Here is a 17,959-nt window from a genome sequence, read left to right as displayed (position 1 = left end):
CCTAACCACATAGATTTTCATCGTTTGTTCCTGTCTCTACGGTTCACAGATTCTTTATTGAAAGTCCTTTGGGTTTTCTTCTGGTTTTTTTTGCATTAGTATTGTGGTTATTAATTTACTGATTTTATTGTTTGTTATATATTATCTCTATGTACTGTTTACAGGCCTGTTGGGCGGTTGCAAGTAAGAATGTCATTGTGCTGTCGTCGATACATACTACAATTAAACGGTCTCGACTCTTGAATTCGCGATCAAAGTCATTTGAACGAATGTTACATGGTCTGTTTAGTCTCAAATATTAATTACACCTCTTTATATCAACTGAAAACAAAATATTTCTTTGCTGAAATTAAACGTTTTTGAAAGAATTAATTAACTTCAATGCTTCCTTTTCATCCGAATCCAGATTTGTTGGGAAATATTTAGTCAGCCGTCTTTGAGAGTATCGGATGCCCTCGAAATAGGAATATATTTTGAAGACTTGGCCTGGATTGAATTTGTTTGCAGAATTAAAGGTCAAGTTGTAGTTTAAATCTGGCCAACACTTGCAGCTAGCAATTAAGAGAGAACAGTGGGAAATTTAATTAGAAAATAGAATACATTTTCATTGGAAAAATCGATAAGCGACACCTTCCATTTTGAAAGAAGCTATTATTTGAATAGTAACGTTTTAAACGCTTAAATTCCTAACAATACAATTTTCATTCGCCAGTGAAATATGCGGACATTTATATTTTTTTATATTCAGTTATATTTTTTTATATTCAGTTTAAGAAACTCGAAAAGTTCCGAAATAGCAACACGGTGAAAATTGCTGTTTCTGCGTTATTACAAGTTGTGGTCACATATTCACTCTAAGTACCTGCTGAGATGTAGGATTATTATATGTACGGTATTTATCCTACCCTATCAGATTAGATATTTCAATACTTAGTTATTGTGCTGCATTTATTGCATTCAATGAAATGTGAAATATAGGATCACGTTTGATGTGATCATTATACACAACGTAACTGCACGCAGTTTATGTAGGAAAATAACTGCAGATGCTGGTACAAATCGAATGTATCACAAAATGCTGGGGTAACCCAACGGGTCAGGCAGCATCTCAGGCACAAAATGCTGGAATGAGTTTAGTTAATTTGTACACATCGTAATGTGCAATGTTTATTGCATTCAATGTAAAAATCGGCATTTATTGCAATCAGTGCAATTTAATCTTTGCACACGTTGTAAAGTGTAAATCACCATTTATTGCATTCAGTGTTATCGGCGCTCGAGTGCTTATTGTGCTTATTGCACACATTGTAAAATATTAATTAATATCCCTTGCACACAGTGTAAATCAACATTGGTTGCACTCTGTGTAATGTTTAATGCAACATATATTGTATATATTGCAAAGCGGGAATCAATGTTTATGGGATTGAGGGTAATATTTAAATGCACGCAGCGGGAACATGTGAAGGGATTTAAATTTGTCCTCTTTTGGAGAAGCACGTTAAACACGTATGATACACGATATATTAGGATGGAGTGTAGGGTCAAACAGAGGCCCACCCTTGCATCTTTCCCCACTGTTCCCCCTCCCCCTCCCAAAAAAATCCCCTGGCACTCACAGTAAATCAGTATTGATTGTATTCAGTTTAGAATGTGGATTGTTGCTAAAATCAGCTGTTGTGCTCATTGTAAAATATATTTATTTCTTTAACTGTATTTAGACTTTCCGAAAGGCAGTATTTTATTTTTATTTATTCATTCTTGGGAGGTGGACACAGCAACGTGCATCCTTAATTGCTTCTAAAGAGGGTGGCTAGTTGAGACTTCAGGGATGGGCCAGACCAGGTTAGGAAGGCAGGTTCCTTTCTCTGGAAGACAAGCTCTCTAAGCTTCAAAAAAAGACACAAAGTGCTGGGGGAACTTAGCTGGTCAGGCAGCATCTCTGGAGAACATGGATAGATAACATTTTGGTTTTGGACCCTTCTTCAGACTGACTGTAGAAGGAAGGGGCGGGGGTGGTATTACATAATGCAGTTTTTATTATACTCAGTGAAATTTATACAGTGCCCTCCATAATGTTTGGGACAAAGACCCATCATTTATTTATTTGCCTCTGTACTCCATAATTTGAGATTTGTAATAGAAAAAAAATCACATTTGGTTAAAGTGCACATTGTCAGATTTTATTAAAGGGTTTTTTAAGTATACATTTTGGTTTCACCATGTAGAAATTACAGTTGTGTTTATACATAGTCCCCCCATTTCAGGGCACCATAATGTTTGGGACACATGGCTTCACAGGTGTTTGTAATTGCTCAGGTGTGTTTAATTGCCTCTTTAATGCAGGTATAAGAGAGCTGTCAGCACCTTGCCGTTCCTCCAGTCTTTCCATCAACTTTGGAAACTTTTATTGCTGTTTATCAACATGAGGACCAAAGTTGTGCCAATGAAAGTCAAAGAAGCCATTATGAGACTGAGAAACAAGAATAAAACTGTTAGAGACATGAGCCAAACCTTAGGCTTACCAAAATCAACTGTTTGGAACATCATTAAGAAGAAAGAGAGCACTGGTGAGCTTACTAATCGCAAAGGGACTGGCAGGCCAAGGAAGACCTCCACAGCGGATGACAGAAGAATTCTCTCTATTATAAAGATAAATCCCCAAACACCTTTCTGACAGATCAGAAACACTCTTCAGGAGTCAGGTGTGGATTTTTCAATGACCACTGTCCACAGAAGACTTCATGAGCAGAAATACAGAGGCTACACTGCAAGATGAAAAAATAGGATGGCCTGGTTACAGTTTGCCAAGATGTACTTAAAAGAGCGACCACAGTTCTGGAAAAAGGGCTTGTGGACAGATGAGACGAAGATTAACTTGCATCAGAGTGATGGCATGATCAAAGTATGGAGGAGAGAAGGAAATGCCCAAGATCCAAAGCACACCACGTCATCTGTGAAACATGGTGGTGGTGGGGGGGGTTTATGGCCTGGGCATATGTTGCTGCTGAAGGTACTGGCTCACTTATCTTCATTAATGATACCACGGTTGATGGTAGTAGCATAATGAATTATGAAGTGTATAGACACATCCTATCTGCTCAAGTTCAAACAAATGTCTCAAAACTCATTGGCTGGCGGTTCATTCTACAGCAAGACAATGATCCCAAACATACTGCTAAAGAAACAAAGGAGTTTTTCCAAAGCATAAATATGGTCAATTCTTGAGTGATCAAGTCAATCACCCGATCGGAACCCAATTGAGCATGCCTTTTATATGCTGAAGAGAAAACTGAAGGGGACTAGCCCCCAAAACAAGCATGCTAAAAATGGCTGCAATACAGGCCTGGCAGAGCATCACCAGAGAAGACACCCAGCAACTGGTGATGTCCATGAATCGCAGACGTCAAGCAGTCATTGCATGCAAAGGATATGCAACAAAATACTAAACATGACTACTTTCATTTACATGACATTGCCGTGTCCCAAACATTATGGTGCCCTGAAATGGGGGGACTATGTATAAACACTGGTGTAATTTCTACATGGTGAAACCAAAATGTATAAAAATGACCTCTATTAAAATGTGACAATGTGTACTTTAACCACATGTGACTTTTTCAATTACAAATCTCAAATTGTGGAGTACAGAGGCAAATAAATAAATGATGGGTCTTTGTCCCAAACATTATGGAGGGCACTGTACCTTATGTATAGTATACACTAATCATATTCATTGAGTAATTATTCTTTCATTCTACTAATATCTTTTCAGGGTCATGGGTTACATCACAACAGAATTAACAAGATGGTTGAAGCAGGAGACTAATTTCCCACGTTTTGTCTCAATGACATATAATTGGTATAATTGGAGTAGATATTTTTATACATACAGATTCTGTCTTTGTGAAGTCTCCAAATGAAGTAGGCTGCATAGTAACAAAAATAAAATCCAGTCTTTTCCATTGTTTCAGATTTCCAGATGAAGTTAACTGTACAAGAATTGAAAATGACCGTTGCATTTTTCAATTATGTAAACTAGATCTCTGTATTTGTCAGTTTACCTGACAGGACCAATTTCCACGTCACATTTGTGTTCTGTTCAGAATACTTTGATAGAGTGCCCATTAAACTGCCAGAGTAAAATATCAAATGCTGGAAAATATCAAAAGGATGACAAAAGAAGTAGATGTGGGAGTGGGCAAGTTGGCTCCTCATTTCTACTCCATTGATCTATTCCCCACACTAATCCCATGTCCCTTTCTGGATATTTAGGTATTCTGCCTAATATCTAAAAAGATCTGTCAATCTCTTCCTTGAGTATCCTTAGCAACAGAGCCTCCACAGACTTCTGAACTGAATTCACTACCGTCTCTGTTAAGAAAGTTCCTCATCTCTCTCCTCGAAGGTTACCCCATAATTTTGAGTCTGTGGTGCCTTAATCCATGCACAACATTGCCAGATTTAACAGCCCTCTCTGGTCCTGTAAGAATGTTCATGTTTCAGTGAGATTATTTCTCACTGTTTGAAACTTTAAAGGGTTTCTGTATGCATAATCTCTGTACACAGAACAAATCCTTCATTCCAGGAATCAATCTGATACTCTCTCTTTACTCAAAGTACTTCCTTGCTTAGATAACATAATCTGAGGCCAGACCAGAGTATTATAAAAGTTCATCTTAACTTTCCTTCTTTTATATGATTTGGCGCTATTGATAAAGTCTGGAATTGTGCATACCTTATTAACAGCTTTTTCAACCTGCCCCCTCTCCCTTTCAACCACTTGTGAACTCAAAGCATCAGGTCTTACTGGTCATGCACCCCTTTCAGAACAGTATCTTTTCTTCTACGTTGTCTTCTTTGCTTTCTTTCTACCAAAATGCATCATCTCATATTTCTGAACATTAAACTTCACCTGCCATCCATGTGCCCATTCTGCGAGTTTATATCCCATTGCAATCGATTGCTATTATCCCCTTTATAGTTCACAATACTGCAAGGCTTTATGTCATCGACAAATTTAGAACTTGCCGTTTGCTCCCCGTCCAGGTTAGATCAAAAACAAAAACAATGACTGCAATACTATCTCTGGGGGACTCCATTGTTCATTGTTCATCTTCCTGTGGTGAACAGAAACAATCAATGGCAACAACACTCTGTTGCCCCTTGCTTAGCTAACTGAACATCACAATCTGGTTTGGGAACAGCTCTGCCCAGGACAGGAAGACTCTGTGGAGAGTAGTGCGTTCGGATGAATGCACTATGGGAACTACACTCGCCCCCCCTGCAGGACCTATACATCAGGAGGTGCAGATCAAGAGTCAGCAACATTATGGGGGACCCCTACCACCCCAGCAACGGACTGTTCCAGCTGCTATGGTCAGGCAAACGCCTCCGCTGTCACGCTGTGAAAACAGAGAGGATGAGACGGAGTTTCTTCCCACAGGCCACCAGGACTGTTAACTCTCATATCACCAGGGACTAATTTATTTTACTGTATTAATTTATTTTTTGTGTTAAAAATTTTCTTTCTATTCTGTTTTGTAGTTTAGCACAATCCGCAGGCGTTGCCACTTTCATTTCACTGCACATCTTGTATATGTATATGACAAATAAACTTGACTTGACTTGACTTGTATCAAAATCTTTCTGGAAATCCATATGCACCTCAATGAATGCATTACCCTTGGTGACTTTATCTGTCACAAGAGCAAATAATTCTATCTAATTGGTTAAACGTGATATTCCATCAACAAGTCCATGCTGGCTTGCCTTAATTATTCAATCCAGTAGCGGATCAATGTTTCTATAAATCAAGAGAGTTAAGAGTCTTCAATTGTCATATATACTGAAAACCAAACAATAAAATTCTTACTTGCTGCAGCTTCGCCGACCCACAAACACAATAATGCACAAATAATATATAATAATCAAACACTGTACATAATAAATTAATAACTGTAATACTAGGTAAGCATAATAGTGTGAACATTGAAGTGTAGTGCAACTAAAGACACAGTACATAGAAGATCACAGTTGCTGAGGTTAGTTTTGTGTAGTTTTCAAGAGTCTGATGGTTGCTGGGAAGAAGCTGTTCTTGAACCTAGTGGTCACAGTTTTCAGGTTCCTGTCCCTTCCAGATAGAAAAAGCCTTCTCACCACCAATGTTAAACTGTTCTGGCAGAACTTGCAGGGATAATATTTATTCCTTCTTTTGCTGTTCTCCCGATCTCTGGCACCACCCTTGGAAGTAACAAACATTGAAAAATTCTAGCTGATGTGTCCATACTTCCCTTAAAATCTTAGAATATATCCCACCTGGTCCTACTGAGGCAAGTATTTTAGGATCAGCCAATTTTTCTAGTACCTTACAAAACAATCAGACTGAAAATTAAAATAAGTGAGGCAAAGTGAAAATATGGAAAATAGGTTAGCTGCAAACATAAATTCAAACATTTGTCTTCGAGAAGATAAATAGTAAAAGCGTATTACATGGAGGATTGGGGTCCATTAAGGACAAAAGCACGAATGTGCAGATGGATGCTGAGAACACTGTAAAGGTACAACATAAGTTCTTTGCATCTTTCTTCATGAGAGAAAATAATATTTCTGAAGTACTTCTAAAGTAACAGTTGAAATTGTTAAGACACTATCAATATATTAAAAACTAATAGTATAGAGCAGATACGAGGAACTGCAGATGCTAGATCCCTGAACAAAACCCAAAGTGTTGGAGGAACTCAGCTGGTTAGGCAGCATTTATGGAGGAATGGACAGATGATGTTTTGGGTTAGGGACCCTTCTTCAGACTGATGTAGAAGGGAGAAAGCTGGTAGTAAGAGGTTTGGGGGAGGGGTGGGGCAATAGCTGCCAAGTGAAAGGTGGACCCAGATGAGGAGGGATTGACAGGCAGATGAATCAGGTTGGGGGAAGAAAGGTGGCGATGGTAACCAAGGATGGATGTGATAAGTGGGGAAGACACAATAATTCAAATGGTGGAATCTGATAAGAAAGGAAGGTGGGGAGTGAAATCTAGAACCAGAGGGAGGGATGCAGAGCCAAGGGGGGGGAGCAGAAGAAAAATGTGAGACCTGAAGAGGGGTTGGCGTTGAATGGCTGGAGGAGGGAAAATGAACTGGGTGGGGAGGTAGAAATGAAAGTGTGCATGGGGGAAGGATAGAGAAGCTGGGTAGAAGAGAAGGAGGGAGCTAGAGCTGGTGTGGGAGAGAGGTTGGTATTTAACTTGAAATTGGAGAATTCAATGTTCATGATGATGGGTTGTAGACTACTCGTGTATATGAGGTGCTCTTCTTCCACCGTGCATGCGGCATCACTCTGGCACTGGAGCCTCACTCTTGAAGTGAAGCTTCAACTATATTTGAACTGTTTATTTCTTAAAAGCAACCCATTGTTCTGTTACTGTTTTGCCTAAAAACATTTGGACAAGGTCCACTCTTATCCCATTTAAATTGGCCTTCCTCCAATTAATTATTTGTATTGAGAACGTCCTTTTCCTTTTCTGGAGGTAGCCAAAATCTGATGATGTAGTGATCACTATCGCCCAGATGTTCCTCCAGCAAGACTTTGGTACATTTGACCCACCTCGTTTTGTAGAACAAGATCTAACAAAGTCTGTTCTCATTAGACCACAAGCATACTGACCGAGAAAATTATCCTTGAAGCATTTTAGAAACTCATTACTCTCTCTGCCCTGAACGCTATCATTATTTCAGTTTAGAGCAGAATAATTAAAGTCCCTCGTTACAGCTACCTTCTTGTTTTTACACGTCTGCAATCTCCCTGTGTCTTTGTTCCTTTACATGTCTCTCTCAAATTGGTGATTTGTAGTGTACGTTCAACAATGCTAACAAATTGTAGTGTGCATGCAATGTTCCCACCACAGTTTATTAACTCCAAAGATTCCGTCTTTACCCCTCCTTCAAGACATCCTTTTTCTTAAGCATGGTAATATTCTCTTTACAAATCTGCGACTACTTTTTTTTTCCTTCCAGAACAATTTGTAAACAGGATTATATTTAAGACTTAAATCCTGGACCTTGGCCTTCCAGTCTTCAACTGACTTCTATACCTCTTGACTGGTGTAACTCAGTTGGTTAGAATTGGTCAGAACATTTCTTCCACCCTGATCTTCAAATCTGGTACCCCTCAGGGTTGTGTGTTCAGTTCCTTGCTCTACTCCGTGTACACCCATGCCCGTGGCCAAATAGAGCGCCGACTCAATCTTTAAGTTCACTATTGATGCCACCGTCGTTGGCCAGATCAACAGCAACAATGAGATGGAATACATGAGAGATCAAGAACCTTGCATCATGGTGCTAGAACACCAGGCCTGCAACATGAAGGCTGGAAGTATCACCAAGGATGCCTGTCAAGTTGGCCATTCCCTGTTCTCTCTTATGCCTTCTGGGAAAAGATACAGGACATCGAAAGCCTGGACATCCACAATCAAAAACAGCTTCTTTCCCACTCTTGAGTCAATCACCTTTATTAAACCCTGCTCTCACCCTAAAATTTAGCTCATTTGGTTTTTGCCCTTTTGCACTTTAGCATTTCTTTTTGCACAATTTCAGATGTGTTTGCACCTTTGCACCTTTTTTTGTTGTATTTCATGTGGTATCTATAACTACCATATATATTGTTTATTCTGTGAGCTTCACCTGAACAAGGAATTTCTTTGCACCCTGACAATAAAGTAACTTAGATCTGAATAACAATTCATTTGCTCATTATTTGCCCATTTAGAATACAGGCTCTTTATTATCACTCCTCCAAATTCTTGGTTTAATCTGAGATCATCAGTTTAACCTTACACTGGAGCACGATTATGTATAGGTGAGAGAGTGGGAATTGCATATCATTTGGCACATTAAGGAGACATAAGAGACTGCAGATGCTGGAATCTTGAGCAAAATACAAAGTGCTGGAGGAATTCAGGGGGGTCAGATAGCATCTGTAAAGGGAACTGGACAGACGACATTTCAGGTTGGGACCCTTCTTCAGTAGCTCCAACACTTGATGTTTTAGTTTAGTTTAGTGTAGAGTTACAGAATGGAAACAGGCCCTTCAGCCCATCAAGTTCACACCGACCATCGATCACCCATTCACACTAGATCTATGTTATCCCACTTTCTCATCCACTCCCTCCACACTATGGGCAATTTACAGAGGCCAACTAACTTACAAACCCACTCATCTTTGAGATGTGGGAAGAAATCGGAGCAACTGGATAAAACCCACATGATCACAAGGAGAACGTGTAAACACCACACAGACATCACCCAAGATTAGGACTGAATCTGGGTCTCTGGTGCTGTGAGGCAGCAACTCTTCAACCCCCAAAGAAATCAAACATATTACTCTTCTTATCCAGTCCACATCACGATTAGAAATTGTTCAGCCAGAGCTGAACAGACTTCTCGGCATCTGCACACAATTGCGCTTCTTGTGCTTGGTGGTGGAAAGATTGGTGGAAACAGGGCCGCGACGTGAATGCTCTTTTCTTGACCCCAGCATATTAATGATGCACACATATGCATGAATGTGTAAAATAATCACTACTAAAAATATCCCTCTGAAAGAAGTTATATTTAAATCCTTGCAAACACCCCTGTCTTAAGTATACTTTTACCCCCTATGTTTTGACAGACAATAGTATGATGGCCATTTTGCAGTGCATACCTGTTCCAGATTACATTCAATCTCTACCTTTCTGCATTTATTTTGTCTTTGTCCATTCATTTCCTCTCCTGGGCACAGATTCACACCAGGGCCAGTTCGATGGGCAACAGATGCTTTCTGGTGCATTCCTAAGTAGGCTCTCTTGCGTTGTGTCCAGATAGTGAGTGCTGGCACACTCCTTTTCCATGACAGACCTGGGCATCAGAATGACTGCCCTCTTGATAGCACGGCTTAGGAAAGCTGAGTTTATGACATTTTATGATACTTAGATTAAGAAACTGAGAAACAAAGAATTGCAGATGCTGGTTCACAAAAAACACACACAAAGTGCTGGAATAACAATCGGCCAGGCAGCATTTGTGGATGGAATGAATAAGCAATGTTTCTGGTCGGAACCCTTCTTCAGATTAGAACCGGAGAAGAGAAAGCTGAAAGAGAGGTGGGTGTGGGACAAAGTGTGGCAAGTGATAGGTGGATAGACACCAAATGCTGGAGTAATTCAGTGGATCAGGCAGCATCTCTGCAGTAAAAGAATAGGTGATGTTTGGGGTTGGAATTCTTCATATGAGTGAAGGAATTTGATTGACAGATGAGTGAACAAAGGCGAGATAAAAGGGTGTCAGAAAAGTAGAGAACAGATAAGGAGTGAAATGTGAAGCCAGTGCAAGGGATATAGGTGAAATGGGATGGGAGGGGAAAGGAGGACAGGGTTTCCTGGAATATCCATGTTCCCATCCAAAAGCCTCTTAAATGCCACTATCTTATCTGCCTCCACTACCACACCTGGCAGCACGTTCCAAGCAGCCACTCCTCTCCGTGTAAAAAAAATGCTCCACACATCTCCTTTAAACATACCCCCTCTCACCTTAAAGCTATGCTCTCTAGTCTTTGACATTTCCACCAGGAAAAGCAGTTTCATTATTTGAAATTATTAATCCAATGTTGGATTTAAAAGGCTGTAATGTGGCAAATTGATATCTGCCACATGACAGCCTTTTAAATCCAACATTGGTGCCTTTCCTTGAGCTTGCACAGAACTTCTGCAGGACAGATCTGGGAGAGAGAGAGAGAGGATGTAGTGTTAAAGTAGCCAGTGGCCTGAAGCTTCCATTATATGCCTGGGTGCTCACAAGGATGCAAGTCACTCTACGTTTAGTGTCCCTCAAATAGAATAGACCACTGAAGGTGAGAAGTGAATGCTGTGTACTATTGATTGCAATGATTGAAAAATGCCACATGGAAATAAGCCCATATGCCCACGTCCACGCCAACCATCTAGCCCCCTTTCACCCTAGTTCTACATTATCCCGCTTTCCCACCCTCTCCTTACACATTAGGAACAATTCACAAAGGCCAATTAACCTACAAACCCACACGTCTTTGTGATATGATAGGAAACCAGAATAGGTGGAGGTAACCCACGCGGACACAAGGAGAACGTGCAAACTCCCTAATGTCAACACTTGACGTCACTATCAATTCTGGGTCTTTGGTGCTGTGAGGCAGCAGCTTTACCTGCTGTGCCACTGTGCCACCCCCGTTAAAGAAAGTATGAAAAAAGGAGTTGAAAGAGTAGATATCATGACAATAAGATGAGGAGGAGATAGAACATAGAATATTGCAGCACAGGCATAGGTCCTATGGCCCACAATGTCCGTGCTCACACCTTATCTAATTTTGGGTAGATTGAGTGACTGCGAGTGATAGTGTTCTTGCAGCAGTTGTAATCTAACCTGGTGTTTCTCAAACCTTTTGAATGAAAACCTCATTTATTCAGTGAATTATGCACCATCCCTACCAACATAAAAATCTGATGTCATAGCCGCACATACTGTTGCTGATTTGGACGGCTTGATTATAACCATGCATAGTCCAAGGACCCAAACAGTCTTTCCAGTTGAGACATAGGTTCACTTGCACCTCCTCCAACCTCATCTTTTGCATCCGCTGCTCTAGATGTCAACTTCTTTATATCGGCGAAACCAAACGCAGGCTCGGCGATCGTTTCGCTCAACACCTTCGCTCAGTCCGCCTTAACCAACCTGATCTCCTGGTGGCTGAGCACTTCAACTCCCACTCCCTCTCCCAGTCTGACCTTTCTGTCATGGGCCTCCTCCAGTGCCATAGTGAGGCCCACTGGGAATTGGAGGAACAGCACCTCATATTTCGCTTGGGCAGCTTGCAGCCCAGCGGTATGAACATTGACTTCTCCAACTTTAGATAGTTCCTCTGTCTCTCTGTTCCCCCCCCCCCCCTCCCCCTTCCCAGTTCTCCCTCTAATTTCCTGTCTCCAACTATATCCTTCCTTTGTCCCGCCCCCTGACATCAGTCTGAAGAAAGGTTTCGACCCGAAACGTCACCAATTCCTTCTCTCCTGAGATGCTGCCTGACCTGCTGAGTTACTCCAGCATTTTGTGAATATATACCTTCGATTTGTACCAGCATCTGCAGTTATTTCCTTATACACTTATTGGATGTTTCCCAGTTTCGCATCCTACACACAAGGGACAATTTACAGAAGCCAATTAATCTACAAACCTACATGTCTTTGGAATGTGGTAGGAAACTGGAGCACCTGGAGAAAACCCACGTAGTCTCAGGGAGAATGTACAAACACTGTACAGGCACCCCATGTAGTCAGGATCAAACCCAAGTCCTGGCGCTGTAAGGTACGAACTCTGCTGCTGCGCCACTGTGCTGCCCCATATGGTGTGGTGAAGATTTTCCAGGGCCATTGATGTAACAAGAGAGTTGCTACAGCAATGTGAATTCTGCAGCACAAAGGGCAAATGAGTCAGGGCAGAGTCCAGGAGTGTGGACCTTAATCATTAACTGATTAAAAAAAAACCATTCTAAACATAACATTTGTTCAAACTCTGCTGGAAAAGGCAACCAAACATGAATTTCATAAAATATTGTCATCAGGCATAGCCCTTCCCTTAATCAAAAACATCTACGTGAGGTACTGCTTCATCTATCATCAAGAATATCCAACATCCAGGCCGTGCCCTCCTCTTGCTGCTACCATTGGGCAGGAGATACAGAAGCCTGAAGTCCCACACTACTAGGTTCAGTAACAGCTACTTCTAGGATCTGAAACCAACCTGCACAACCCTAATCCGACTTCAACAACCAAACATCTCATGGACTATCTAGATTTGTTTGTTTTCAAAATTGTGTTTTACATTAATGTCTTGTTTATCTGAACAGTCCTTTTTTACTTTTTACTGTCTTGTAGAATTTTATGTGCAATTTATGGATAATTTATGCTTTATGTGTTTATTTTTTGTGTGTTTTGCACTGATATTTTGTTGTTTTGCAGTCCTCTTTCAGAATCTTATGTATAATATATCTATAATTTATATCTGAGTGTGCTGTTTGAAATCCAGGTGCCTGTGATGCTGTCGCTAGCAGGAATTTCCTTGTACCTGTACTTCACCGAAATAATGCATATGATAATAAACCCAGCTTGACTTGAACTTTGATCTTTTTAGATGGATTTTGTCCAAGTGGACATTACGTTACCGCCAAGGCAATAATCGTTCTCGGACCATAATTCTCCATGTGTAGTCTTACTAATCACTCAGAGGGTCTCAAACATTTACTTGGATATATTTCCTCATTGACAATATTTTATTTGGCTCTAAAAACACTATTCTACATTGACCACTCTCAGCAGTCTCTTGCGTCCCTCTGTGTTGAAATTGCCACATCAGGCCATGATGCAACCAGTGAACATCATGTCTATACTGCACCAGTAGAAGTTTGTTAGAGCATTCGGGACGTGCCATATCCCTTTAAACTTTTAAGAAATTTGAGGTGCTGCTCTACTTTGTGATTACATCTATGTACCGGGCTCAGGACAGGTCATTCGACAAGATCTTCAAGTGTATGAGAGGCTTCTATACCAGACAAAGCCCCTCAATGTCTGGTGGTAGAAGGGACCTAGACTACAATCCTTCACCACAACGCCTTTGTGTTGGCTGCACCAAGCCTTTGCGCGTCCCTCAGCACGTACCCCTGCAGTCTGGAATGGGCCAGTTGGCAACATTCCCTTATGGACATCTCGCTGTGCTGGGAGAGCAACAGGTTTTGGGCAGACAATAGAGTGTCTTTCACTGGTGATCTTCCAGCAGCACCTAATGCTCTTCTCTGAGTCCCTGGGAATAGCCCCTAGATCGGATTGTCCTCTGTTCTACAGCTTCTCGGGATAAACTGTGACAAGACACCTTGCACCTCTCCCTGTATCTTCTTTGCAAATGCACAACCTACAGTCCATTACACAGGCTAGTCATCAAGAGGGGAATCCTAGTTGATTTTTCTTCACCTAGGCAAGAGCACTAATACCAAGGCGCGAACCATGTTTTAGCAGATCTGAATCAAGTTAACTTCCAATGAAGATTACCTTTAAATTCTGTAGGGTGCAAGTTGTAGGTACATAATAGGAAAGATGTAGAGGAACATCGGTCAAACACAGACAAATGGAACTAGCTTAGATAGGCACCTTAGTCAGCATGGCTGAGTTGGACAAAAGGGCATATTTCCATGCCTTTTGATTCTGCTTGCTTGCACATGGCCTATATCCTCCCACTCCCTGCCTGTTTATGTGTATGTCGAAATGGCTCTTACACTTGCATTGATTGAAAGCCATACTCTTGAAGGGCAAGGAGGGAGAAGATAGAGAAGTGGGAGAAGATAGAGATGTAAATAAGAGAATGGAGTTGATGGGATTGCTCTGAGAGCCGGCATATAGTAGAAGGGCCAAATAGCTTATTTTACATTATATCATCCACACACTCAATTAACTTTAGTTTCGTTTCGAGATACACGCTGACCATTGATCACCTGTTCACAATAGTTTTATGTTACCAAAATACCCTGACTAATGTGCTCTCAATTAACAGGACCCGACCACCTCGGCAGCGCAAACTTCCTGTATCGTTGAGGTTACGATAACAAAATGTAAATGGTTAACAGGTTCACAATAAATCAGAGCTGACACCAATACACAGAGGGGGAGCAGTAAGAGAGGCAGTTGCAGAACTCCCATTGAAGAGAGGAGTTCTTCAAAGTAGGCACACCTTGAGGAGGTTTTGCAGTGGAACAGACAAAATGTGGAGGAAGGAACAGCAGTCATGTGCAACGAGGTACAGTGAAAAGCTGTTTTGCATGGTAGCCAATCAAATCAGGTATACCATAAAACTGATACAATTAGTTCAGTCAAGTCCAATAGATAGAGCAAAGAGTGAAGAAAATAGCTCAGCATCATAGCACATCAGTTCCATAGACCAAGTCCAATGTCCACAACTGGGTGAAGTGAATCAAACAATATCTTGCTTTATGGAGGAACCGTTCAGAAATTCTCTGAATGCTGGTCTAAGCTTAATGGACTGAATGGCTTCGGAATACAAAAAAGTAACCCACCAGCTGTAACAGAAAACATAAGTGGGCCACTTCCCAGCCCAAACATTCAATCATTTGGAGGATTGTCTCTGAATCTAATTAAAAAAAAAAAAATGTACTTTGAGATCAGATCCATGGGCCTATCCTTTGAAAACTCTTATCCACACGCCTTGGGCTGTTTCTATCTTTGATTTGTGGTGCTGCTAGTGTGCTTGGCTCAGAAAACAGTGCTTAATATATCTGTCCATGCTAGATTATTTTCAATTAATTTGGAATTTCCATCAAGATTTGTTTTGGCCAAAATTTACATTTTGTTATCGTAACCTCATTGATACAGAAAGTTTGCGCTGCCGAGGTGGTCAGGCCCAGTTTATTGAGAGCATATTAATCAGGGTAATTGGTAACACAGTGTCGAACAGAACTATTGATTGCAGTGATTGAAAAATGCCGCATGGAAATAAGCCCATATGCCCAAGTCCATGCCAACGATCTAGCCCCCTTTCACACTAGTTCTACATTATCCCACTTTCCCACCCTCTCCTTACACATTAGGAACAATTCACAAATGCCAATTAACCTACAAACCCACACGTCTTTGTGATATGATAGGAAACCAGAATAGGTGGAGGAAACCCACGCGGTCACAAGGAGAACGTGCAAACTCCCCAATGACAACACTTGACGTCACTATCAATTCTGGGTCTTTGGTGCTGTGAGGCAGCAGCTTTACCTGCTGTGCCACTGTGCCACCCCCGTTAAAGAAAGTATGAAAAAAGGAGTTGAAAGAGTAGACATCATGACAATAAGATGGGTCAACCCATTCCTTCTATCCTGAGATGCTGCCTGACCTGCTGAGTTACTCCAGCATTTTGTGAATAAATACCTTTGATTTGTACCAGCATCTGCAGTTATTTTCTTATGACAATAAGATGAGGAGGAGATAGAACATAGAATAGTGCAGCACAGGAAAAGGTTCTACGGCCCACAATGTCCGTGCTCACATCTTATCCTATTTTGGGTAGATTGAGTGACTGCGAGTGATAGTGTTCTTGCAGCAGTTGTAATCTAACCTGCTGTTTCTCAAACTTTTTGAATGGAAACCTCATTTATTTAGTGAATTATGCACCATCCCTACCAACATAAATATCTGATGTCATAGATTACTCCTTTGACCCACAGAATTTCAGAAAATGCTAGCAGCCGCACATACTGTTGCTGATTTGGACGGCTTGATTGTAACCATGCATAGTTTTTTCTTTGACTGGATAGCCTGCAAAGCTCTTCACTGTACCTCGGTACGCGTGACAATAATAACGTAAACTAAACTAAACTAAATTTACTTTAACGTTTCTTGTAACTAAATTACTCAACATAATTAAATCTTCACAGACTCCTCCACACTCTTTAAGGTATCAGATTCAGTTTAGAGATACAGAGTGGAAACAGACCCTTTAGCCCACCGAATCTGCGCCGACCATTAATCACCCATACACTTGTTTGATGTTTCTCAGTTTCTCATCCTACACACAAGGGACAATTTACAGAAGCCAATTAATCTACAAACCTGCATGTCTTTGGAATGTGGTCGGAAACTGGAGCACCTGGAGAAAACCCATGTAGTCTCAGGGAGAATGTACAAACACTGTACAGGCACCCCACGTAGTCAGGATCGAACCCGTCCCTGGCGCTGTAAGGCACGAACTCTGCTGCTGCGCCACTGTGCTGCCCCATATGGTGTGGTGAAGATTTTCCAGGGCCATTGATGTAACAAGAGAGTTGCTACAGCAATGTGAATTCTGCAGCACAGAGGGAAAATGAGTCAGGGCAGAGTCCAGGAGTGTGGACCTTAATCATTAACTGGTTAAAAAAAAACTATTCTAAACATAACATTTGTTCAAACTCTGCTAGAAAAGACAACCAAACATGAATTTCATAAAACATTGTCATCAGGCATAGCCCTTTCCTCAATCAAAAACATCTACGTGAGGTACTGCTTCATCTATCATCAAGAATAACAGTAACAGCTACTTCTAGGATCTGAAACCAACCTGCACAACCCTAATCCGACCTCAACAACCAAACATCTCATGGACTATCTGGATTTGTTTGTTTTCCCAATTGTGTTTTACATTAATGTCTTGTTTATCTGAACAGTCCTTTTTTACTTTTCACTGTCTTGTAGAATTTTATGTGCAATTTATGGATAATTTATGCTTTATGTGTTTATTTTTTGTGTGTTTTGCCCCTCAGCACGTACCCCTGCAGTCTGGAATGAGCCATTTGGCAACATTCCCTTATGGACATCTCGCTGTGCTGGGAAAGCAACAGGTTTTGGGCAGACAATAGAGTGTCTTTCACTGGTGATTTTCCAGCAGCACCTAATGTTCTTCTCTGAGTCCCTGGTAATAGCCCCTAGATCGGAGTGTCCTCTGTTCTACAGCTGCTCGGGACAAACTGTGACAAGGCACCTTGCACCTCTCCCTGTATCTTCTTTGCAAATGCACAATCCACAGTCCATTACACAGGCTAGTCATCAAGAGGGGAATCCTAGTTGATTTTTCTTCACCTAGGCAGGAGCACTAATACCAAGGCGCGAACCATGTTTTAGCAGATCTGAATCTAGTTATCTTCCAATGGAGATTACCTTTAAATTCTGTAGGGTGCAAGTTGTAGGTACATAATAGGAAAGATGTAGAGGAACATCGGTCAAACACAGGCAAATGGAACTAGCTTAGATAGGCACCTTAGTCAGCATGGCCGAGTTGGACAAAAGGGCATAGTTCCATGCCTTTTGTCTCTGCTTGCTTGCATATGGCCTATATCCTCCCACTCCCTGCCTGTTTATGTGTATGCAAGG

This window comes from Rhinoraja longicauda, chromosome 22 (genome assembly GCF_053455715.1).
Source record: "Rhinoraja longicauda isolate Sanriku21f chromosome 22, sRhiLon1.1, whole genome shotgun sequence".
In the NCBI taxonomy this organism is placed as follows: domain Eukaryota; kingdom Metazoa; phylum Chordata; class Chondrichthyes; order Rajiformes; family Arhynchobatidae; genus Rhinoraja; species Rhinoraja longicauda.
Note: the sequence above shows the minus strand (reverse complement) of the source record.